At 33.6% G+C, this 27,723-nt stretch overlaps 1 long non-coding RNA gene across 1 annotated transcript; it reads right to left on the reverse strand.

The window, feature by feature from the left end:
* Positions 1 to 12,341: 12,341 nt before the first annotated feature.
* Positions 12,342 to 12,951, reverse strand: LOC137581524 (uncharacterized). The gene is made up of 3 exons (XR_011033178.1): positions 12,930 to 12,951; positions 12,685 to 12,868; positions 12,342 to 12,627 (listed from the first exon to the last, which is right to left on the reverse strand). It is a non-coding gene; the product is annotated as an uncharacterized lncRNA (long non-coding RNA).
* Between the last annotated feature and the right edge of the window lie 14,772 nt (positions 12,952 to 27,723).

A 27,723-nucleotide genomic window follows, 5' to 3' on the forward strand; every position in this document is an offset into this window, starting at 1 on the left:
ATCTAATTTTTATAAAATTTCCATAAGCCTTTATGGCGTTTTCAAAATAAAAAGAAAATTACAGTTCGTAACGCCTTTATGGCGTTTTCAAAATAAAAAGAAAATTACAGTTCGTAAGCTTAGAAAATGATCGGAAAATGGTCTGTACTATAAACTTGATAAGCACTCATTATTAAGAGATTGACATAGAGATTACAATTTAGATATTGTATTGAACTTCCACTGACAATCGTCGAAATCCTGATGTATTGACCCAGTCAATAGCCTGAGGTTTTCATTTCACAATTTTCTCTTCTCTAAACTAATTAAGATAACTCATTTTGGAATCGTCATTTAGACTAAAAAAAAAGGCTAAGGCCAAATAAAAAAAGTTTTTAGTACATCATTTGAATACCAAAACCAAATCAAAATCCTGACTTCACTGAAGAAACAAAACTCAAGGTGTTGGTAAAGAATCCTTAAGGAACTGCTCTTACCTAAGGGAATCCAAGTGGAACTTGTATGAGATTCTCTGAGAAATTTTATCTGGGAAAGAAAAGAGAACTGTCAAGGTATTTCCAACTCTAATATTTTCCTTATTGTTCAAATTCGATTTAGCCGGGGTACACGTCAAGATAGTGGAACAACTGGAAACTCATTCCATTGACAGTTTATGTACTTGCTTGGACACCGAAAATCGAGTACCCCAATATCTTGCCGATACTTTATATCATTTATCTGCTATAAACTAATTGTAGTTAAAATCCTTAGAAAAACAGACTAAATCATAAACTGAAACTGATAGAATTTATACAACTATTATCTAACATATAATTGTCTTACCAATTTAAATGGAAGGTAATTTCATTCAACATTTTGATTAATTTTTCACAGTGCATTTGTTTTTGCCCGCATTCCCATTGGAGCGCACTTAAACTGCGCCATATTTTTCCCTTACACAATGTTCACCTAAACGTTGACTACGAAACGATTCCCATCCTTTACCAATGTTACCGTTACCGATACCGTTGCCATTGCCATTGCCTTGTTCTCGTCCTCGTTCTCGTGCAGGTTCTTGTTTTTGTCGTAGCCTACGTTTTTTGGGCGAAATTTGAGAAAATTAGGTTATGTTTTTGTTTTTCCTTTTGGGCATCAATGTTCCCAGCCTCGTTGTGGTCCCCATCCTCACATCCTCACATCCGCTCCTTCGGCGCTTTAACCTGTTTTTGTTGCTGCCCTTAAACTTTTTGTTGGGTGGTAATTAAATGCTGCCTGCTGCTGGACCGACCACACAATAAGACCAGATGAGAATGAAAATGGAGGCGGAAAAGTTGCGTTTGGAATGGGGTGGTAGGAGCACCTAATCAGCAATCCCAGCCAGCAGCAGGAACAGCTACAGCAACAACAACAACACCAGCTAATATGAAACTGAATCTCGGCCGAGGGTGGAAATTATGCAAATGCGCGCATGTGCCTATGCCAAGGCTCAATGGAAAATTGCTTTTCATTGCTGCATTTAAAATATGCTTCATCACAAAGCGAAAGCAGTTTAATTAAAAATTTACACAAAAGCATTTCCATTACCGATTAAATGAAAATATCAGCAAATGCAATGGAAAATTTTTAAATAAATTGAAATATTAATTCTAAATTTTAAAAAAAAAAAAAAAGAGATCAATTAATTTTACCTTTTGCGAATTGCTAGATTAGGTAAATTTTTAAAGAAACATCTCGAATTGTAGCTAAAAATTTCCCAAAATCCTTTTTATATAATAAATTCCTGTAAAATTCCTATAATAATCCATTTAAATAATTACTTTATAGATTAAGCTCTATTGTAATTTTCCTTAGGAATTTACTAAATAAGTACATACAACTAAAACTTGTACCTAAATTGATACTTAAAACCAAGGGCTCTTTAAGTGTAATATACCATAATTTAGAGATGAAGTACCAAAAAAGTTGTAGTTCAAAATCAAAGTGTAGGTACTTAATAGTTTAAAGCGAAAGGTAATGAGAAAACTATCATTTATAAGGAGTTATTTTCTATAGTAGCCAGATATTGATTTTCATTTGAATTTGAATGGTCATAAATAAATAATGTCTTTAATGCTAATTAGTCATAAGGAAAATTAATAAGCAAATTGACCAAAGCCAAAGTGGTAAAGCGATCTGGCTATTACTTTTCTAAGCTTAAAAGCTTTTGCAGGTAATTTGTACAGTTATATTGACCACTTGATAACCAAAGGGCATACAATTGGCCAAGGATAATCCGCTTCTTGTTATTTTTGGCATTTAAATACATAATTCGGCCATGTCCTTACCTAAACTTTAAAAAGTTCATAACGTTTTCGGTTTTATTTCATTTCTTAGTTAATTTTCGTAAATTAAATAAATGCTTATAAAAATATTTTTGATCTTTGACTTTTTGTTGACCCTTTTTTCGACAAAATCCTTGACTAAGATTCCTTTACTCTTTTGTTGTTTCTTTGTTTTGGGCTTTAGCCATTTATCTTTACCGTTTTTTTATATTTATTGTGGTTGTTGTTGTTGTTGTTGGTGGTGGTTTCCTTGGAAATTTGGAAAATCTTTCTTATGCTCTGTGGATTCCACAGGCTTTTAACTAATTTTAGGGCTAATTAAGTGACTGCTGGCCCCTTAATAAATTACAATTTCTTGGCATATTTTTGCATTAAGTGACTAGAATTTCGTCCTTTTTCTCTTTTGTTTTGGTCTCGTTTACCTTCCTTTTAACTTGTTTTCTTACATATGAGTTTCCCGTTTTATTTCGACTGCAGTATTTGTGATTTATATGGAAATATGTATATACACGCATTTCGGCATGCTTTTTTTATGTCTTTCGATATGTCGTTGTTGTGACCATTAAATTAATTGCAATTTATCGATTTTGGAATTGCAATCTCAACGGGCCATAAAAAATATCCCTCTGTCCTCTCTTTCTTTCTCTTTCTCTCATTCCACAACGGCATCCAGAATATAAAACCCCGCAGCATGTGAGGATAAAGGGCGACAAATTTGAATGGAAGTGAGCCTGAACTTTGTATATTTTGTTGCTTTTTGAGTTGGTGTGGTTTTTGGTTGCTTTTGGATCTGCCCCTGTGGGTGGCCTCATCTATGTATTCTATATGGGATGCAGCCGTCGCATTTGTCGCACAGCAAAGAGTAAAAATTTCGCGGCCTCTGGTGTATAGAATATAAATTTCAGTTTTTTTTCCGACTGGAAAAAAAAATTGTGTGTGTGTAGGAGGCGGCAGAGAGTCATTGCGTATACGTAATATTTTGTGGAGAGTAAAAGGAGAGAGAGGGTGTTCGGCAAAGGTGCAAAAGGGAAAGCAGGAATATAGACTAGCTATACATAGGTATATATCGTTGTTACCCTATGTCAATATAAGTTGCATCTGCTCGAATTCCAAAAAGCATTTTCTTATAAGGATCTATAAATCTCTTCTCGGGAAGCAAAGGTTTAGGGTCAGGCATTGGCAGTTAGTTATAATTATTTTGTTGTAGACATAAATATATATGCTACGAGAATGAATTTTTACGATTACAACACAAACAGATTATCGAGTAATGCCAAGTAAATGCTTAATTTTGATCTAATTGATGTATTCAAATATGAGACATATTTAACTGCTGCAATTACTCGAATATATTCATGGTAAACCATTTGAAAATTAAAAAGCACAAGGTAAAAAATTGATCAAAGTCAGAAAGTGTTGTAAAACGCTATCAAGTGCAGGGAATTTGCAGTCTTATTGTTAGTTAAAGTGTTGGAAAATAACTTCAAAGTGAGAAAGAGAGAGCGAGACTAATTTCTTAATAAAATAAAGAGTTTTCAAGCAGAATCAATGGCCACGAACACAAAGTTGTAAAATCACATCAAAGTAAGAGACTTCTTTATCAATATAATCACGAGTTGTGATGCGCAACTCAAGTAAAGAAGTTATTGTCAGTTGAAGTGTTGTAAAATGAGATCGAAGTGAAGAAAAAAATACGAACAAAAAAGGAGAAAGTTTAAGAAGATAATAAATTGGGATCTTTAAAATCTTTGGACCAATTTGCACTTGGTTCCAGGGCTCCTGCAATTCATTTTGAATCTCGAGAAACGATTCCTAGCTATATATCAGATTTCTCTATGTTATACAGGGTAACACAGCGTTGATATTAGCTTTAATTCTTGATTTTTGTTTTTGTCCGTTATTGTTTTGGTGGATGGAGAATGTAGAGCCAGCAATAATGAAAAATATATGTGAGCACCATTAAAATACATCAGATAGGCATAGATCACACGGTCAGTTTGAATGTCCTCCTGGTTGGTGGTTCTAGTCCTATCCTTAGTCCTCATTCTATTGCCATTGCTACTGCTACTGCTGCTGCTGGTCATTTCGTTTGTTAGCCACAACACATGCATTGACATTTGTTGGAGCTGAATTTGGAATTAGAATCGGAGTTGGAGTTGGAGCTGTTGCGTTATCTTTGCTGTCACAGCAATGTCAGGCCAGGCGTCGTCTGTGAGTCCCTGTGGCAATCTGGATGTGTATTTTTTCTCCCTCTTTCATTCAATGGGAGAAGGTATGTGTGGCTGTGTGTGTGTGTGTGGAAGGGGGGAGATGGTGCGTGTGTCGAGGCATGGGGTAACGCGTGCCCTTATGCAGGTTTGAGTGAATGGCTCGTTAGTTATATGTGAATCTTCTATGTAACTTTAATGAGGTGTTACCTCCCGTCAAAAACAAAAAAAAGTAACCCACAAAACCAAATAAAAACGATTACTAACAGATAAAGGGCACATAAGTATAACATTTAAGGTGGCACATACAATTTAATATAACTTAAGTGTATATTTTCATGACCTATGAAGTAAAACCATTAAACATAGTCCAAAGACATGAAAAATAAAACAATTTTTAGGTAAATATTTTAACCATTTGATGACTTAAATGATTTATTTTCAAAGTTGGTGAATAAAATGAATAAAATATTATTAACACTCACTTTTTCAAGTGGATTTTTTCCTATATATCTTATTTTCAGAGTATTCAACTAAAATTGAATTTATATTTGAAAGCTTTTGTTCGTTAATGCATTTCCAATACGTTTAAACTGAATAAATTTGGATTTTTACAGTAAAATTAAGGTATTTAAAATTTGCAAAAGTTGATGTAATATCAATAACTATTTAATTGACTAACTAACTTCATGTGTGAAGTGAAGAGAATGCTCATCAAAGCCTTTCATAAACAAATGTTCCCACTCAAACCTCAAACTGCCGCTATAAAATGGATCTAGGATCTAGGACTTATATATGTAGATACATAAAAATAAAAATTGATAAGAATCTTTTCTATAACTTTATTCTCCATCATCAAAAATAACCTCTAAGTAAGAGTATAAAAATGTCTTGTGTCTTAAGACAAATTCCGCCATTGGGGCCATTTTATTTCAAATGGCAAATCTTCAGACAAAGTCAGACTAACAACAAAAAAAAGGAAGAAGCTTATGCTTATGCTGATATTTATGCCCCACTTTTGGCCATTTTGGGCACTTTAAAGAAACTTAAATTGCACTCACACAAACAGAGTCAAGAAATAAATTTCAAGTGCTCCTTCACTTGGCCTACTTGTTGTAAATTTGCCAAAAAAAAAAAAAAAGAGCCAGGAAGAACAAAAAACATACAAATAAATAAGATGTAGAAGACGGAGAGGAAAGAAAGTGAAGTTAACTTAAGTTCGCATGTGTTGTGGTCTTTCATCATGAATAGGGTGAGACAGAGAGACGAATAGAGCAAGAAGTGTTTTTGGGGAGTAAGATAGATGAGAAGAGGAGGAGGGTGGGAGGATATCAAGTATGCGCACTGTTGGCCAGGAGACCGCACTAAAGTGTGCCTAAAAAATTGTGTTTTCCTTCTTTTTTCGTTTTTTTCTTTTCTTTTTGGCCCAGGTAAGCAACCCTCTTGGAAGAAAAAGCAAAGTAAAAGTGCGTGTGTCTGCATTGTAAAAAAAAACTTTTAATGGCCAAAAGGCAGCAGTAACAGCAGCAACAACAACACCATTTTCTACCCATCCTTTTCTTACCTCTTGTGCGTGCATGTGTGTGTGTGTGTGTGTACCTCAGGTGCTTGCGTTTCTTAATGTTTTTGGCAACAACTTTACAGCTGTTGCCTGCTTAACTTAACTTAACTCAACACAACTCAACTCAACTCAACTCAACTCAACTCCTGGCCCATAATCATTAACAATATTGCTTCGATTCCTCGAGCATTGCCTTTAAAGCTAAAACTTGCCACTTTTCTGCTTCTGTTTCTCCTTTTTTTTTTTTTCCTCTGTCGTGTGTTTTTGTGGAGAATGCATTTTCAATATACCCAAAAGTCAAGTCGACAATTTATTTGCCCTGCCATAAATCAAAAATGAGTAAAAATTTATACCCATCCTAACTACGTTACGACATCGTCCTCGTTCTCATACTCATGGCTGGCCAGGATGGGGACAAAGTTTGCTTGCTTGGTTTTATATTTGTTGGTTGGTTGGTCGCTTGGTTGGGTAGAGACCAACCCATCTGCCCCGCCTCACCCCAAAAAAAACACATTCTCTAACCACCAGCAGCAGAAGGCAAGCACAAAAAAATGTGAAGGAGAAAAAAAATACCCAAGCCCATTATCATCATCAACAGTCAGCAAAATGGCCCAACTTGTGTGGCCAAATGGCAACGGGAACAGCAGCACCAACAACGGCAACAAGCAGTAGACGCACCTGAAGCCATGAGGTTGGCTGCAAAAGTTTGCAACAATTTAAGGATAATAAAAATTGTGTGAAAAATTCTGCAAATTCTCTGAATTTGCTACCTTACATGACGTTTTGGTATAGTAAAACTATGAAGAATTTCATATTAGAAAATATTTATTTAAAGGCAAAAGTGTTTCTTTTAACTTGATTTTTGGGTTGGTCAGAGTTTGAAGCCTTTCGTTGCTTTAAGCCCTCAGTTTTTAAACAGAGAGGGTGAGAATGACTTTAACTTCTTTTATTTAGTAGTAGAATTGTACTTCAACACTAATGTATATTTTAAGCATAGATGGATCAAGCACTGTAAATTAAGAAACTGCTCTTCTTAAAGTACGCTATAGGCTGGAAAATAATTGGTTGCTTTCAACTGATTTAAAACTTTTCATAATGAAGGAAAGAAAATTCATCCTAAGAGAACGAAAGCTAACAAAGAGGGCGAATAAAATGTATCGCCTAGCGTTTTGACGAAACTCATTCTCTTTAAACACTTCAAAAGCCTGACTAAAAGTAAGAGAGTAGATGTCCAATTAAGTCGATTACCATATCTGCTGGTGCGCATTTGAGTTATTCAGTTAATATAGACTGATCTTGACCAAAAGTGACATGTTTACTATCTCTGTTGATAAACCAATGCAGTTGTTGCATTCGAATGCCACATTTTCCTACTGTTGCTTCTACATGGGGTCCGAAAGTTGCTCGTTTGGCAAGTGAGATGTTGAGATACTTGGACTCTACAGGTTGGTATAAAGATACCACTTCGAACTGAATCGATAGGTCTAGTTAGTTTGAAGCAAGAATTGATAATCTGAGACTAGATTTTTAAATTCTATCGCTTGCAGCAAACTCCCAGAGTTTTAAAGCTCCACTCATTACCTAAGAGTGACATTTTGAGCTCAATGGCAAGAATGGCCTTCAGGATAGGTCTGCTGTGCAAATGAAGTAGAGTAGTAGCTCTAGGTCGATACTGAAGCAGAGTAGTGGCCATAGGACGTTACTCTGGGCTATTTCAGCTTTTATCGAAGATCTGTACTGTGTGCAAAGCGACTTTTAAACTTGATCAACTGACCGTTAAGCCAGACACTGCTTGCTGCATATCAGTGAAGGCTAAATTAAGGTATTTCACAAATCTAGGAATCTCGAAACCTGATTGTATTTAGTCGTAAACGGGTGATCCGGCAATAGGGCCTTCTATGATCATTTTGTCTGTCTTCAGATTCCATAACTTTACAACTTAAGACAGGAGACTTAAAGGAATGACAGGGTGTCCTCATAAGTCTTGTCAGGTTTATGGTTCACTTCAATCGCTGCCTCTTCCACTGCTTATGGATAAAATATGTTTCAAAACGTGATTCATTTTTCCACATTTTAGTGATTAAAGTTCTTCAAATCCACAGCACAGTTTCGCCATTGACTTGAACGCTTAAACTACTTGGGAATTACAAGACGAAAAAGCAAAATCTCACAACTCTGGCAGAAAATCTTAAATATTTCACCGGTAATTTTTTTATTTCCCAAACATTGCTAAACGTTAATTTAATAATTGCTTTCAATTTGTAGAACAAAACTTTTTGTTGAAATAAATTTAAATGTATTTTTTAATGGTTTTTGATGATGTTATATTTTCATTTTTTCTTGACACTCGTTACACATCAATCAATTGTGACAAATTTTGCATTTGCATACTAATCACTTACTCTTCTTCTCTGCATATACAATCTATTCTTAAGCCACCCTCGCATATTTTGTCAGTCAGCCCATCGTTACTTGGTTTCCCCTCAAACTTTACTCTTGTTACTATATAGATAAATGTGTGTGGGTGTATGGGTGTACGGGTGTGTGTGTGTGTGTGTGTACGTCTGTGTGGCAACAACATTGCAACAACAAGGAACAAGGAGTTGTGGAAAAATAGCAAGTGAAATGGGCCGCCAGCAGCGGCTACAAGTGCCCACATAGCCAGAAGCTGCAAGAAAACGATTCAAAAAAAAAAAACAAAACAGAATATACCAAAAATGGAAAGGAAAAACAGCAGGGAAAAAAGTAAAGGCGCAAAGGTGCGTACAATCATTTTATTGATTTATATGCCAAAGCTATTACAACTGACATTCGAATTTTCCAATAAAATGCGGCCCAACTTTTCGTTTACATGGACACTGAGAGGCAGAGAAAGAGATAGCAAAACAAGGAAAGAAAGAGAGACAGTGAGTGTGAGAAAGAGGGAGGGAGTGGGGCAGAAGATGGGAATGTTGCGTGCGTATGGCAACCCCAAAATGCCAAACCTTTTGTCAATGTTGCTGCCGCTGCTGCTGCTGTTGCTGTTGTTGCACTTGGCTGAGCCGAAGCTCGTGGCCAAGTCCGCAACGTTGTCAGGGGCAACGTGCAAAAAAAAAAGGAAAGAAAAGAAGAAAAACCTAAAAGATGAAGACGCAGCATAAGCTAAACAAGTAGAATACGAAGTAGATGATGAAGAAGAAGCAGAGGCAGTAGCAGCAGGTCCTTATATACTTTCGTCCTGTTTTCCCGTTTATGTGTAGCACACTTTTAGGCGAGGCTTTTGTCTTTTTAGTTTACTTACTTCTGACAGCAAAAACAAGAAGAAGACGAAACACCATGAAGAAGCAAAAGAGCAAGAAGGGCGGTAGGTAGGCCTACTCGTAGGCGTGGGCGTGGGCGTACACTAAGAGTTGCGTTGGGGGTACGGTGGGGTAGGTGTGGCTGACAGACTGACAGCGCACTCGTTACTTTGACAACAGTTTGTCCCCCCACCTTCTCCAGCACATCCCTCCCCCATCCTGCGCCCGTTCACCGTCACTAACCCCACCAGCTTCAGGCAGCAGCCTACAATTTCTCTTGTGTATCTGTAAGATACTTTTCGTGCTGCGCTTTTGCACTTGTAGAAAACTTTCACTTTCAGTTGCCACAATCTTCTTCTCTCTCTATCTCTCTCTCACTCTCTCTCTCACTTACACTTTCATTTTAACTTGGTCTCTAGTGTACATAAAACTGTGCAAAATCAATTCATCATGTACAAGAACAGCTTCTCCCACAATGTCACTAGACCATCAGGCCTACCCCCCTACCCCCTAACCGCTCAATACCACTACCGCCCTTCTCGCATCAAAGAAATTAATTAAGGCTAAAGTGTAGAGAAGAAGCCTAATTCAAAAATATTTTGTCTTTGCGTGCGTGCGTGTGTGTGTGTGTGTGTGTGTGTGGAAGAGTCTAATTAAAATTTATATATGCGCTGAAGATGATAAGTTTTTAGTGGCTTTTGCATCGGAGGAATGAGATAATATACCTACATATTAATATACATATGTATGTATATAGATGTATGTATGTGTTTTCTGAATAGCTTAAAGGTAGTGAATGAATCAGTTTGCAAAATACTTTTCATATTAATCAAGTTTGAAAATAATGTTCCATGCCACCTACAAAACATTTTGGAATAATTTCCTCATTATTTTTGAATTCAATTTATCAATTTAAATATATCTTAAATAGGCTTTTTCTTTGCTTTCTCAACCATCAAAATCCTAAGTTATTAACTAACAATACAATAAATTAATTGATGAAAAAGTACACAGTTTGCAGTAGTTCTCATGAAGCGTATTTCTAGTTACTTTCATTATCTTAAGCTTTTCTTGCCTTTACATGGATTTTGCATTAAATATAGATATTATTGAAAGACTTCACAGCCCTTCTTAGTGAAATTATTTGTCATTTGTTGTTATGAAGTTAATGCCAAAATTAAGAACAAGGTATCAAAAACTCGAAGAAAAGATACATTACGATTCACAGAAACACCCAGAACATAAGTTTCTACTCCACAGAAGTACTTTGAATTCGATTTTTCCATTTTCGGAAAAAATGCATAGTATATATATTTAGGAACATTTCTTCAAAATCTTTATCTTTTATTCATTCTACATACGAATTTCTCACAAATTTTCTCAGTATCAAGAGCCGACTAATCACATGACTTTGGAAATCGACTAAAATTGCAGGAAGGCATTTAAAACTAAATTAGTTATTGATCATCATAAATGAACTGTCTTTATTAAGTCCTTTGAAATAAAATTACACTTTCTTTTCACTTTATTTAAATTATTTGTGGAAGCTGGCCCACTGTGAAAACCTAACTACAAATTTTAAGTGCATACTTTTCGGATGCACTTTTCAATTTCCAGTTGCAGATTGAAACAGAGTTGAACATGATAATTGAAATGAAACAATATTATATTGAACCTCTGTGGAATAAAAATATGTATTAATACAGGGAAATTTCGATATAAAGAACGAAACCTCATAACGAAAAACTCAACTTTCGTTATCCCAAACCTCAGCATATCAAAGTGACAACAGAGCAAAGGTTTTTTTTACATTTAACCCAGTTTCAGTGCAGTTTTATGATAATTTTGATATAAACAGTTAAAAACAGTATTTACAACGAAATTTCTTTCAGATTTCTTTCAATATATATATGGATAGATTTTCTGGTTTCTTTCAGATTCGTTTAATCGAAGTTTCAATGCACATATAAAAAATATACACTTTAAGTAATGGAAATCAAATAAGTAAACATGATATTCAACAAATAATTTGCTAAAATTACATAATAAATTTCTTACATTTAATTAGTTCATATCAAACTTGTGCACTCTCATATAATGGCCAAAACATGACAAATTTTGAGCAAATTGTAAGCCAATTGTGACATATTAATTACGAACATCGTTAATTTGTCGCATTACACAAACCCTCATACAAACACCCCACACACACACACACATAGCACAATTTCACCCCCCCAAAAAAGTGAAAGAAATGTTGGTCTATAGTGGCACAGTTCCAGTTACAGTTCTGCTTTCACATACTCCCCCCGACTCTCAATCAACACTCCTATAGCTTTAACTCTAAGTAGTGAAAGTAATAGCCAAAAAAGTTTTTGACACACTTCGAGCGCTGCGGGCACACACGCATACAAACACACACACACACAAACAAAAGGGATATGGGATAGATATATGTATGTATATACAAAGACCAGGACTAGTCCTAGGACCAATAGCAAAAACAGGCCGCTGCCTGTGAGAAAAGAAAAGGGATAAACATGTTGAAATTTATTGTATGCTTTTGTATGTGTGTGTGTGTGTGTGTGTGAGTGTTTTTGCGGTCGTTTGTGAAAGCGAAATGCAGTTAAACCTTTCCACCCTATAGACTCTAGACTTATGTGGGACTCGTGTACTCGTCCTGGCGTTAAATGAGATATTTAAATCATTGAGAAGATGCGTATGCGATAACCAACAAATTTCAGGTCAGCCTCTACTCATTCAACAACAACAACAACAACATTTCACCCAGATCAAAGTAGGTGAAAAATAAATGTAAAAAAAAGGGTTTTTGTCCTCTCATGGCGCAAAATTAAAAGGATAATTACTTGCATAGCTTGTCTCTGCAATCCATTAATTTGTTTAACTTTAAACTTTTATTACCCAAACAGCTTAAAACTTGACTAAATTTATATATTTTTTTAAATTCTTCTTTTGTAATTTAACAACTGACGATCTTTTTCTTTTAAGAGTTCATTTAGATCTGCAATTTGCTTATTCATGGCCTTAAGCAAGAAACTGTGTGCTTCCGAGTCTTCATGCTTTTGTTTGATTGAATCGTCCACCTGTCGCTTGAGTAGAACTTTACAAACTTTCAATTCTTTTCCAAGATCAATAATTTTCCCATTTGATTTGGCAAAATCTTCTGCATATATTTTCATTAGTTTCAAATGATTTGATATGGAACGTGGGTCATTAAAGCAATATCTAAGACATTTATCCTCGTGTGGAATGGTTTCATTCTGAAATAAGTTTCTGTTGTATTATCCTATGTGGAAATTGAAAATTTTAGTTCTTACCCAATTTTTTGTTTCAATTTCTACAAATTCCGCAAGATGAATAAAAAATACAAATACAACTAGTTTTAAAAATGTGCCCATCCTAGAAGATGGTTTTTGAACAATTTCCTTTGAAATAAAACAAAATCTTTCTCATCTGACAGCTTCTTATATAGCTCACTGGAAGTCAGGGATGGACTTTATGCTTGAATGAAACTATTGATAAAAAGAGTTCAATCGTTTAGGACTTAATGAAATCAATTTACCTTATTTGTATCCCAACAAGCCTAAGTGCCCTTCTGAGAAAATGGTGCTTAAAATCGTAAACCAAATAATTTATAAGCATGTCTCATTTACAGAGTATGAAAATCGATTTTAGATTTCACGGTGATGATATTTGCCCTACTATACAGTAGAACCCGCTACACTTATGATGAAAGTAAACCTTTCAAAAGCAAATTTGGAATCTTTGGACTCTATTTGGAATAAAAATTTAGTTCAAGAAGCTAAAATTATAATCAAAGTACATATTTGAAAAGCAAATTTGGATAAATTTTGGAGTAAAAATTTAGTAAAGGAAGCTGAAATTATATTACTAGCATAATTTCTATAAATATTTAGAAAATTTGGGAAAATTTGCATATAGCATGTCAATATCTTCTCAATTAAGGGTGTAAAAATATATAAGGAAAATATATACTCCAATTTATGTTTATGCATTACAAATATGAGACACATTTTCAAGGGTATTAAATCAAAATAAAATTTAAATTTAAATTTTCTTGCCCACTTTTAGACTGAATTGAGAAATTCGTAAAAATAATACGCCCAAAAAGAAAAAATGGTTGCATATTAACGGGGATTTGTCACCACAAATATAAAGAAGTGCCCAGGTCAACTAATCGGGACTAAAACCAAAAGTAAAAGACTTATTTTAAAACATTCTCTTAGTCTTACTAGTTAATCGTGAGTTTTGACAAAAAAGTTACATATTAAAGAAAGTTCTTAATATGTAATCGAGTTGTTTAATTACTTAAACATGGTTCTAAGCGGGTATAAAAAAAGTGATATAAATATTAATAGCAATATAAGTATTCCGTTTAACTGAAAAGACCTAATACCCACTAGACTCAGGGATTTATCGCTAAGGAATCAAGATTTCTAGATGAATGTTATGACTAACCAATCTCTTATAAAAAATTTAAAAAAAAACGTATTGTTTCCCTTTTTTATTTAAAATTCCTTTTAGTTAGTCTACTGTAACAATAAACTATCTTAAATTGAAACTTTCAATCAATCCGTAATCAGCTTCATGATATTGTTCCAGTTTAAAACCTTTGTTTCATACATGTCTATCCCATATGTATCTCAATCGATTGAACTATGTTAATCAGGATTAAACCTCTTTTATATGGTATAAATAAATCCCACCCTGATAGATTCTTTCTAATCTGTAATATGCAAATCTAAAAAGCGTGTAGTAAAATTTTTTAAATACTTTCATTTTTCGTTTCAAAACGTGTTTTCTCTTCTTTTTGTTTTGCCCCGTTCTCTGGATCATCCCAAAAAAAAAAAAAAAACCAGCCACATTTCATTTAATTGCCCACAATTACCCCAATTTATTGCGTTATCTATTCACATGTCGACCTGTCTGCCTATGCCTAGTTGCCATATTTAACATTAAATATGTTTTTGCCTTTCTTTGTCTCTTGTTTTTGCTGTTTTTGTATGTTTTTAATATATGTCAAACAGAATTAGATAAAAATTAAACCAACAGATACAAAAAAACAACAACTACAACTTCAGCAAAAGCAAAAAACGACAAAAAAAAATCGACGACACACGACACTTTGTCAGAGTTTTAGGCTAGACCCAGACCTAGAACCAAAAATACATAATTATCATCATAGATTATGTTGAATAGACCACACGCTCTGCTCGCCAGACCAACAAAAGCACACATTTACACACACATACACACCCAATAAACACACGTACGCACACACATTCTTATGAAAAGTGCGTTTGCCCAACAAGTTGTTGTTGTTATAGTTGTCAGTCAGTCAAATAGAACGCACGATCGCTTCAGATAAGATTCCCAATTTTTGGCATACAATATATTTTGTTGTTTTTTTGCGAGAGCGCTCAGAATGAGAACGAGAGGAAGAAAGAGAATGAATAGAAACGAAATACAAAAACTAAAAAACAATGTAAACATGTGGCTGGAGCTTTTAAGTACCCTGTATCTAAAATGGGTAGAACAGGATGAAACAAATTATTAAGCATAAGCCTAAATCATAGGAGTAGCGAGGATACATTTGATACATGCACTAAATTTCACATATGCCCCCTAAGGTATGCTATTATCGGTTATAGAATTAATTTTTTAGAAATTTAACAAAATTATCTCAAGTTATCAATTTGCGTTTTTTAAGAGAATCAACATTTATCTACGCAAAATAAGGAAAAATCTATATTTTTTACGAAAAGCAAGTTTTCGAGTTCGATTGGCGATTGCATACTTTAGGGAGCCACAAAACATGAGAAATGTTAGGATTGACATATTTGATGTATCGTAGATTGAATAAGAATCTTTTTAAAAAGTTATATGTAGATGAAAAAATGTTTAAGGATTGATTGATTGTAAGTTAAGGTAAAAGTTATATATTAAGTGAAGAGTCCAGTCTTCCTTCCAAACTTTCTTCCTCTTGACTTTATTTAAAATGTATAGCAAATCACAAATAGGTATCATAGAGTCGTAACTAGAACTTTTTGTATTTTTTGTTCACTATATAAATTTCATTTGTCTCTCTCTCTCTCTCTCTCCCCTCTCTCTCTGTGTCACTTGCTTGCTTCTCTTTTACTATTTCTGATCTCACGCACTCTTGACTTAGGCCAGTCAATTGGTGCCTCTCCTCGCCCCGCATAGTGAAACCCCCCTCGCCAATTCTTATCTATTTTCAGCAGGGCAACTGTCGGCAATAGTTAGTTTTTTTTTTTTTTTTGTTTCCTTTTTTTTATTATTTTTAATGGCAAATACCTTGAACTTCACCGAATTTCGCCATTTGTTTTGATGTGTGCAAAAAAAAAAAAAAAAAAACGTAGGCATAGAAAAAACTATATTTTGCAAATGTTGTTAGTTTTTTTTTGCGCTGATGCGTGGGGGTGTTGCGAAAATGTTGTTGTTGTGTTCTCTTTTTTTTTTTTTTTATTAAGTCTCGACTGTGCGTAATCAGTTTTGTTGCTGGATAGGGATAGTTTGTTATTTGTTTGCGGTTTGACATATATTTTATACGAAACTAGTTCACATTGAGGTGATTCATTGTTTCTTTTTCGGTAGTAGGTGGTAGCCACATATAAATAAATACAATATATGTATATTGAAATCTGTATTATCAGAAGTGAGTAGATTGAAGGTAACTAAAGAGTTCAGATGTTTTTGCTTATAGAGTTCAAAGTTTTAATAAACTTACAATTAAACTTTGTCTCTAAGCGAAACAAAGGGCAATGGATATAGACAAGTATCAGCTGATAATACAGAAAGCTATGAGAACATTGATGAACTACATCAGCTGAAACAGTTTTAGTTTCGAACTTTCAAAAACTGCTTAAGGGTTGATTAGTTCCTTGATGAAGTTTGATATGAATAGAAGTGGCTAAAAAGAGGCTAAAAAGTTACATTGAAGTAACTTTCTGATATATGTATGTACATGTTTCTGATCTGTTTCAATCAGATGAGATATCGGCTGATCTAACAATATTTACCTGTCTGTCCATCCATCCGTCTATATCTAAAGTTCGCTGCGATGACTTACTTACTTGGCTTGCTATTTTCACATATCAAAATAATATTACAAGAAGTAAAATAGTTCTTGAACCCCTTTTTGGGATGAAACTTAAAGCCAAATATTCAAAAGTTCTTGAGTTATTTTGATTTAAAAATTTTCCAAGAATTACCAACGAATGTTTCTCAGAGAACTTTATACATATTTGGTCTTCTTTACTCCCACTTTGACCAATGCGAATAAAAGAAGTAGCCATAAATAGTCGAAAGAGAGTGACAGAGAAAGAAAGAGAGAGACAGGAACAACAAAAAAAAATGCGTATATATTTGCATTATAAACGTTGACCAACCAGCTAACCTATCCCCCAGACTCCCGTCCTTACCCTCCCCCAACAGTTCTAGCCTTCACTTTGAGTGTGCTTGTGTGTGAGTATTTTTTGCGTGCAAGAAGAAACTCTGCGTCAAAATAAATTATGTTATTTTTGTGCAAGTTTTTTACTTTTTTGTTTTTGGTTTTTATTTTCTGTTTATTGTATATGTGTGCGAGTGTGTATGTGTGAGTGTGTGTGCGTGGACTTTGTCGTTGCGTTTGGCAAATGGCGTGAATGAACTTTTCAAGGTGAAACTAGAAAGAATAGGCAAAGAGTATGGCGACAAGAACGTTGACGTCGACGCCAACAGCAGCAGAAACTGCGACTGCGACGGCGAGTAAAAAACTTGCAAAAGAAACAGGAACAGCTTTTTGTGTGTGCCGGATAGCGTGTGATTGGGATTGAGGGGGAATAGGCAAACAACAACAATACACACACACACACACACATATGTATGCATTGAGCGTTATGGCGTGCGGAAGCATAGAGACGGGGAAGACGAGTTATTTGGCCAAAGAAGAAAGAGTCATCGTTGAAACCCCTCAACAACTTGCTTGCAAGTTGCCATCGCCATCATCCACAATAACAATAACATGGTTGGAGATGAAGCTAAAGTCCACGCAACAACCAAAAAAAATAAGGTAGAAGAAGATCAGAAGTTTGAGAGTAGCTCAGATATATGTATGATTGTTACAAATACTCTATCCCTATCAAGCATTTTAACGATTGTTTTTGAAATCACTTTGAAGAGTCCATTTCGAGTCCTTGATTGACACTTGATTAAAGGAAGACACACATGTGACTCTTCTGGATGCCAAAAGACTGATTTGTAAGAAGAACAATTCGAAAAAACTTTATTTAAAACATGACTTTAAAATGATTCGAAGCTGATTAAAGAAAGTGATCAGAAGTGCCTATGTTAAGATCAGAAGAAAGATCCGAAAAGTCTTCATTCCTATTTGAACACGCTTAAACCAGTTGCGAATTGTAAGTATTAAGAAACAATTTACCAGTTTTGAAGTATAAAAAGCTTCCATCTCTCAATTCTATTATTTGTATCCTTTAACTTAAAGGTTTCGAATTGGTGCTTTAGTTATTTTTCGTTCGAACTGTTCAAACCTTTAGCCATAACAAATGTACCCCTTTAGCTAAAGTAAGGCCAACAAAAAAAAAAATCCCTTACCATAAGAATTGCTAGACAAAATTTGAATGAGTTCGCAGCAGCAGCAGCAGCAGCAACCCAAGCCATCAAGAGACACACAAAAAAAGCAGTTGACTTGGCTGGTCTGTTGCTAGTTTTGGTTGCCTGCCTGTGTTAGGCCTGGCTGAAAAGTCATTTTTGTGGGCTCTGTTGTTCCTACGTTTATTCTTGGCTACTCCACTGCCCACAAGACTTTACTGGCTTTGCTTTTTTCTTGACGGGTTTACTAATGGTTTGCATTGGTCTTTTTTCTAGCCTGCTCAAGCATCGCCATCAACCGACCAGAAGTTCTATCTGCGTTCTTTTTTCTTTTTTGTTCTCTCTGTTTTTGTTTTCTCATCACTTCCACCTTTTCGTTCTTCGTTTGTTTGTTTTTTCGGAGTCTTTTTTTTCTAATTTTTTATGTTGTGTTGTTTTCGTAATTTACAAATCATTCACTTTAAATGGACGAATGGCAAAGGGCTTTAAATCGTTTGACTTGATTAACAATGGTGCAAAATTTTTACATTGATTTGATGCCAAATTTGTATCCCAAATTATTGATTCATTGCCAAATCCATTAGGTGGAAAAATTTGGTCAGGTTGAAAATTGTTTCATGGCTCGTTACAAAATTTATTTCAGCTCGAATCTCTATTGGCATTAAGTTCCATGAAATTTTTAGTTTGGATTCAATAAGTGATTGAATAAAGTTGTAAGGCTAAAATTAAAGTTTAAGCCGGTATTAGGAAATGGATTTTTTATTTTACATCTTATCTCAGTTTTAGGTACTTTAATGTTTTGAATAAGCAGACTTCAGTTACTTCATTAGAGGCTCTTTCCTGTCATCGGCTCTAGTCCTGTCATTGGCAGACTTTTTTGGTCCTTCTAAATTGTCATACCGAGACTTCAACTCTAAAACAAGTTGGGAATTATAATTATATGAAGCTAAGTTTAATGATTACTTATTACAAAACTAAATGCTATGAGGAATATAAGGAATAAAAGTGATAGCAATGATTCGAATGCGAATTTAAACATAATTTTTTAAATTAAGTTCAATTCTTTAGAAGCAATATTTTAATTGTTCTAAGTCTAAAGTTTTTTAAGGTTTTGCTTACAAATTTCAAACTCGGTTAAGTTTTGGAAACAAAATGAAACTTGGCATTAAAGTTTAAAGTCTTGTAACTTTCTTTCAAGATTATTTGACAAAAGTTTCGGTTTTGATTTTGAGATTTTTAAATTTCTTAATACATATTTTATTTTAGAATGTCCATAAAAACCAGTTTCCATTTAGTTAAAGTTAATGATTCTGCAACTTGTCTCTAGCCTAACATAAAATCGCTTATATTCGTACCTTCTTATGCTATTCTAAAAATAAAATTCATTAATTTTCCATTGCGTTCGATGAGTTTGTTTTTTTCGCATTTCTAATTTTTTTTGAAGTATCTAGTAAAAACGCACACACGACCCAAGCCCACGCAGTGTTTGTAAGTGACTTGATGTCTTGGCTACCAATCTTTGACCATCCAAGTCTCTTTATCTCTCTTTCTATCTCACACTCGACTTCACTCAATATGGCTTGCCAATCAATTTACAGGCAAGTTTCTTTGGTTAATTAATTGCTTAGTTTCTTCATAGAATGAACGCACAATACATATGTACATATATATATTTATATTTTTATTTTTGTGGAATGAGAAATGAACGCAGCAACAATTTTTATTCAAACTACACGCATAATAATAAAGAGGCAACAACAGAAGAAAAAAACATTTGCCTCTGTTGGAATTTTGTATGCAAAGAGTGGAATGATCGCTTAGACAAATTTTCAAGGTTACCGAATTTGTATGTTCTAGCTACATACATAGGTACATATACCCTATAATTAAAGGTCAGTAAGAGTATATAAAAAACAACTATTTAATAACTTTTTGGGTTTTTTTTTTTTTTGTTTATCTTCTTAAATTTATATTTAAGATTCACCCAAAACTCAAATTTTTCTTTAGAGTATTCACAAGTTTTGTACTTTGGCTCAACGAAATAAAACTTTTGTTGTATTCATCTTCTGTTAAGGCCATAAAATTATGTATTTATCTAGCCAAATCTATGATTTTGATATGCAATGGATGAATGTTTGTTTGGCGAGAGAATCGAGTGTGATGAGAATTGTAAGTATCAAAAGTACAGTGTAAAAGTGAGAGTTGGTTAATGTTGGTCGAAGATTTCTACAGAGACTCTTTCAATTGTTTTTTGATACAACAATTTGATATTCAATTTAAGAAAACAGACTCTTGAGTATTTTGCATAAATGTGCGTAAACTTTTTGTATCAGTTTTTGTTTTTTTTTTTTTGTAGGCGTTTCTCATAAATTAAAATTTATGTTTTTCTAATAGACCAATTCGAATATAGCAGCATCAACCTGACTTAGGTATGGTTTATGTAATTGTCTGCAGAAATAATTGGAAAACTCACAAAAAGTATTTGAATGTCATTAGCAAAAAGTAACTACAAGCAACAACATTAAAATCAAAAGCAAAAACCTGACCTCACTTAGTTTTTTATGTAGAAATTAAGCCAAATGAGGAATTAAATTCAAAAACGTTTGCAGTTGAAAAAAGAAATTTGTAAGAAGAAATTGAGAACAATGGCAAAAGCAAAAGCAATCAACTCTCCAGATCGGTTCATTATTATTATTTTTTGGAGGGGCATTAACTCAAACGTAAAATATGTATGAAAAGAGTAAGGAAATGTTTTGCTCTAATGTCAAAGTCAAGGCGCGCCGTTGCTGTCGGCGTTGACGTTGCTGCTGTTGCCGTTGCTGTTGCTGATTGGTGCACGGCAACAACACATGAGCAAAAAGCAAAAAAAAAAAAAAAAACACTTCTAATGAAGTCAATGAACTTTTCTATGCGCTGCTGTTGCTCACGATGCGGTAATTTTTTTCGCGAACAAAATTTCTTTTTGAGTATTATCATTTGGGCAAAAAAAAAGCTAGCAAAAAATAAATAAATTTGTTGTTTTGTTGATTTGAGCTTAGGCAGAGAGTGCAATGACTGCTACACACACACACACACTCACACACACTCACACAGTCACGCACAGACAATAATGAACATAAATTAATCTCGTGTTTTTTCTTTTTATTTCGCATATTTTTCAAGAGCGTGGGAGATTTTTATTTTATTCTGCTGTCCACATGGCGTATGCTTGATATTTTATTAATGATCCAATAAACCAAAAACGAAAGTATATAAATTTGCTTAAATATTTAAAACATAACAAAAGGAAGAGGGGAGAACTATGTCATCTGCGTTTTGTAAATTGATAAAAAGTGATAGTGTTATTTATTTCATTTCTTCTTTCTCTTATTCTTTCTCTTATTACGTTTGTGTGTGTGTGTGTGTTTTTTTTTAATAACTTTCAACTTTTTTTTCTTGGTTCTTTTTGTTTTTCTAGGCCCAAAACGTGTTGCCAAAAGAACTGAAATTAAAAATATACTCTCCAACGAGGGTTAATTAAAGAGTTTATATGCTTAACTAAATTTGTATTGCATACATAGGGGGCATGCAGATTCTTCATACAAGTGGCAAAGAATCAAAATTGTTTTTGAAGTTATTTCTTGTTAGAAACTTTTGAACCAGCCCTCACTTACGCACAAATATGTATACATATAATGGCTATTTCTATACAATACTATTTTGTGCGTTTGTCTGCGTGCGAAAGTAAAAAAAAAGTAAAATTAGAATATTTTTAGCCAGCGAATGGGCTAATCATAACGAAACAGAGACCCAAGAGCCAAAAAAACATATGGGTAGGGAAAGTCAAAAATAAATAGTGCCTCAAGGTCATTGAGGAAAACTAATCAAGTGGTGGTTCTTGTTGTTGTTGTAACAAAAATGAAATAATCAAAACAAAAATGAAAATAGTGTGAGAAAGCAATCTATTCATTTGTATATAAATATTTATGGTTTTTATAGTCGATCATAAATCGGAAGTAAATGAGAGGCAGAGAGCAGAGACAGAAAAAATTGCATACATAACTTTATAATATTTTTTTCCAAGCTAATTTGCTTGATTTGCCTATTTGGCATATTTCAAGACTATGATGCCTTAGCTTAATTATATTTCTTTCTATCTATCTAACGTTCCCCCTCTCATCGCTCATCTCTCCCTTCTATTTCTTTTTCCATTTCATTTCTATTGTCAAATGCAAAAAACTTGTTCATTTTGGACTTTGATGAATCGCCATTTTCAGTTGGCTTTTGCCTATATACTTAGCCTATTATTCATGCTAACAGACATCGCCTCACCCACACACACAGAGACACAAAAACATAAACCCTACCACGCCCACTTCCCCTCACTCCCCTTCTCAACACATCTCTGCATACATACATATATGATGATGTAGTTGTTGTTTTTGTTGAGAATTAGAAATTTTAGCTAAAAGAAGCAGAATGAAACAAAAGTCGCCTAGACAAGCAAAGTGCAGAGTGCGTGCTAAGAAGAAGAAGAAGACAAGCGAATAGAGAAAAAAAAACACTGAAAGACTTGAGAATAACAAAAAGAACCAATTACAATAGATATTAACTAACATGGATCATGAACAACTTTGCATTCAACATGCATATTAAAAGTATGCTATGCTAAATAAGGAGTTTTACTAGAAGAAATGCCAAAATATCATTTAATTATAATTCTCCTTAAAATTGAATCGATTTCGAATTAGGAAACTTTGTTCTACAAAAGGAATTAGATTAGGACACTTAAGAAAAAATCTAAAAGAAACTTTTCCAAAATATTCCAAATTTGTAAAGTTAAAACATATAGTTGAATTTTTAGGATTTTTTTTTTGGTTTTTAGTATTAATTAAGTATTAAACATTTATGTAATAATCAAAAACAGCGCTGCAAGACGTAATAGACTTTTAGTACTCATATTTATAACGTATACGACTAGTATAACAGTTAAAATAAATCTTATCATTTGTTACCATTTCATTTGAGTATTTGTTTTCTTGGTGGTAATTACATATTACTACATATTAATATTATAATATTTGAAGATTCTTCAATTGAAATTTGATATTTTTGTTTTTGTAAAACGTTCAGCTTTGCGAGAATCTACTGTAATGGCAATGTTGTTGCCGGCAGCAAAATGCGTGTATTGCATCATCAAATTTAGAAAAAATAATAACAACAATTCCAACACACACACACACACATAGGCATAACCACACGTACATATTTGTACGCATTATACAAAATGAAATGAAACGAACATAAACGAAGACAAGAACCGAAGTTGGATCGTCTATTCGTTCTTAACTGCGACCAAACGCAGTTGCTGCTGTTGACGTCGCTGCTGGCTAATGTTGCTGCCATTGCTGTTGCTGTTGCTGTTGCTGTTGGTGTTGCTGCTGCTGCTGCGGCTGCGTTTGCATGTGTGTGTGTGCGCGTGTTGCGTATTTATGCTGATCATTGGCAATGCTTGTGGAATTTTTTTCATACATTTTGCACCAATACAAAGGCATTATATTTGGCGTTTGCCTCGTTTAATTGTTGACGTTGACTGCGTGCGTTGTGCGTCGCCTACTGCTTTTTCCCCATACCCTCTAACAATGTTTTAATGTTCTGGCAGGGTAGCTTAAGCTCAACCGAAATGTGCACTTTAACATTTGATGAAACCCTTTAAACTCCCTTGATCTTAGTTTCGAGTTTAGCTTAACCAAGAGGTGAGCCAAACTTCGACAACAAACCGTTAGTAGTAACTAATATAGATAACTTTTATCATATATCGTGGATAATGTATCCAACACAAATCAAATAGAGTCCAAACTACCTGCGGCTTCGGTCTTGTATAATTCTTACCCCTGTTTATTACAGGGTATCAACAAATCGCCACCCAAAACTTAATGTGCAAAATTTTGGTTATTTTTTCTTGTGGTGTTTTTTTTTTTTGCGCTTGTTGATTGCTTTATATTTTGTTGTTTTTGTTGCCGGCAAGCATTAGAAAGTGCAATAACCTCGTAGCGAAATTTTAGTTCTATTCAACACGCTTGACATTTGTGTTGGTTGCTGTTGTTGCTGCTGCTGCTGTTGCTGCTGCTGCTGCGTCTATCGCTGTTACTCTGGAATCTAGATTTACGTTCGCTTTGCGTGTGCAGCCAGCTAAACGGGGCGTATGAGTAATGGCCTTAATTTTTGATAGTTTTATTGTTTAGCAAAAAAATTTTAGTACGCACTTGTGTAAATAAACGGAAATTTAGTTTCCTTATTGACTGAAAATAAAAATTAAATACAATTTCGTTTAATGTGACATCGAATTTTCATTGGTCTGAGTAAGTACAGTTAACAATTGTAATTTTTTGATTCATTTTTTTTTTTTTTTGAAGATTGTTGCCATGTAGATTTGATCTAGGCAAGTTGACTAGGCCTCTGTCTGTTGGAATTAACAGTTTCAAATTTTGTTTTAATAAAGTTATAAATTACGTTAAAATTAAGTTTGAATGTCCCTTACTAAAACTATGCTAAAGTTAAGCATTTTAGCAAAGTAGCGTAGAATATTAGTAAGTACATAGTAAAGCCTATTCATTCTAGTCATCTTAATATTTAGGATATTGACAAGCAATTTGTTTCTTTATTAAGTTTAAGACTTAGATTTTCCTTTTAATTTTTTTAGAGCTTATCTACAGTTTCATATATGACATGAACTTCATTTATTTAGTTATATTTACTAGTTATAGTAAATTGATTCTAATCTGTTTATTGTGAACTAAAGTTTTATAGTTAAACGAAGAGAGTAAAGCTTTTCAATGACGAATTCTTAAATGATTATTCATAAAATTAATTTGTCTGTGATCTTAATCAATTTGGTCCAAGTTCCATTGATATATTTAAGAATTTTTGAAAAAATTGTTATAAATTTTGTTAAAGAAACTATTTAAGAACTTTTTGCTCCTAAATTTTTAACTATTCTATTCAAAATTTTGTATTAATTTTTAATTTAGGAAACTTGGTTTGTGCAAAAAATATTTAATTAGTTGTTTATTTGGTTTGTTAAAAAGAATTGAAAGAATTTTATTTGCAATGTTTTTAATATAATATATTTAAAATAAGATTTTCAAATACTTTTCAAACAAACCTTTTGAAAATTCTGTTAAGATTTTCCTGATGACTGCTAAAATTAATAGAAAATTTCATTGAAATTTTAAAAATTCCATTGAAGTTCTTTTGGAAGAAGAAAACTCTTTGCAAATCTTCAGACAACACTCTCAAATTATTCATAAAATTAAAATTAAAATCATCTTTTAAACTATTTATAATGATTTTTGTGTTTAAATGATGAACTTGTAATAATTTACTTTTGAATGTCAAACAATTGATGACTGATCCTCAGGAAGTAGTCCTTTTATGATTTGGAATCTATATAAGTGGTTTTGCTGTTCTTTATATTCGTTATTTTAATCTCTATTTCTAATTAAATGCATATAGTTTTATTTCTTAGAATTCGAAATGCTGAACACACGCATTTAACATGACGCAGTCACATGATGCCCAAACCGCATGCCTTGGCCTCTCCTTTACTTCTTCACTTACCCTTCTCCTCGTCCATTATTTCGGGGCCATATTGTTGTTGTCCATTTGAGAACTAAAATTTGCACTACACACACACACACACTCACACCCGTTTAGAATAGAAGCACATAAAAAATCACAGAACAAAAAAAAAAAATTGTTCAAATCATCAACTAAGTTGTTTACGAAAGTGCGTGTAAAGCGAAAGCAATGAGAATTATTCACTCAAAGCAACAACAACAGAATCAAAAGTCTACCTTTGTTGTTCTACCTGCAACATCCCACACACACACACACACACACAGATACATACACATATAGGTTTAAATGTATCTGTAGATACCCTCCTCAAGCACACATACATTTCGTATTTCGTAGATACTTTCAGCTCTATCATTACTGGCAGTGTCTCTCTTTCAATTTTTTGTAGTTTTTCCCCCTCTCTCTCTCTGGCATGACATTTTCTTTCGTCCCACTCGCACACGCATCGAATGAGCTGAAAAAGCTCAATTAATAGGCATACAAAAAAAATGCTGCTGCTGCTGCTTCTATCGCATTTTTGAAAGTCAGTAACCCTCTCTAACCTTGAAATTCTATTCTATTCGACCCAACGCAACTCACTCTAACGATCTGGTGCGTATGTGTGCGTGAGTGCCCCTCTGTCGCTGTCGCTGCCGCTGCCACTGCCACTGCCATTGCTGTTGCTGATATATTCCATTATGGCAAACAGCAGGGAGCCGACTAATTCATGAATATGAATATAGTAAAAAAATCTATGTATCCATCTCCCTACATACATATAAATGTATATATATATTTTTGACAGATTTCAAATTGCAAGTGCGTAATGATTAATGTCTGGCCTTTTCGCATGGTATACTTTATTAGCCATAAAATATACAAAGCCATATGAGTTTTTAATTGAGATATGTATACAAATATATTATTTGTCTATATGCATATATATTTAGGCTTGGTTTATTTCATATCCTGTTTAGCAACTTTACCTAAGCCACTAGAAATTTTTTTTACAAATTTTAAAAAGTTAATGGAATGAGTATGTTTTACTTTGAATGTAGAATAGACAGGTTCTTTGAGTCTTTCTACCAAGAATCAAATAATTTGCTTTAAATCTACTAAATAATTTAATTTCAAATTAATGATTTCCCTCTTAGATGGCTTAAACGTATTTCAATTAAAATCTACCTACTTTATAAATATATAAATATACTTTATAAACTAAATATAAGATAGCATATTCTTTATATTTGGTAATAACATTCATCAGAATAGAAAGATTCAAAAATATCGCGCTCTAGGCACTGAATAGGGATTCCGGAGGAGAAGAAGAACCCAATCTTCATTCGTTGAATTCAAAATATGAACTGATTTTATTAACAAAAGTATAGAGTTTATATAGGGAATCTTAGGCTCTAGGAGATAACTATTGTTCTTAAAATATCTTATTCTAATGAGACTCAAAAACCCAAGATTTCGGGGGTTGAAAATTTTTATTGTTTTGGGCACGGCGTCGGCCACTTGAAATCCTGCCGTTGTGATCTTTTGGGTTACAAGTGTTTTTCCACAACGTGTGTGGCTGATTGTAATTTTAGTCATATGCTAGATTAGTTGTTTGTGACAAAAGTACAGTTGTATTATAATTTCTTTAGTGCATCTGATTTGGTGAAGCCGCTTCAGATGAACAGATGTTTCAGATGTTTTCAAACTTAAGACTCTTAAAATATTAAGAAATTTGTACAAATTGCTTAACTTAAACTTGAAATCATCTGTAGAAATTATAAATATATTTGATAAGAATGTCATAAGAAATCGTCTTTACTCCACTTGTTCAATGCTCTTGTAATTCTACACAATTTGAAAACCCCAAATCCAAAGTCCTATTACCATATTGAAAAACTCCCAATATACGCAGAAAACAAAGAATTTAGAGTTTATTTTTTTATGCAAGAAGTGATTTTGAATATATTATTCAATAACTGATAAATGTTTAGTACTCTTCTTATTTTTAATGAATTTTGGTTGGTTTTGTTTATTTATATCGAAAAATGACTATATGTCGTATTTGAAGAAAGGCGATCGAAGTTTGCTTTATAAAAACTTGTAAAGGTTTAGAATAGATTTGTCAT

Source organism: Drosophila tropicalis, unplaced genomic scaffold, assembly GCF_018151085.1.
Source record: "Drosophila tropicalis isolate 14030-0801.00 unplaced genomic scaffold, ASM1815108v1 contig_845, whole genome shotgun sequence".
Taxonomy (NCBI): Eukaryota; Metazoa; Arthropoda; class Insecta; order Diptera; family Drosophilidae; genus Drosophila; species Drosophila tropicalis.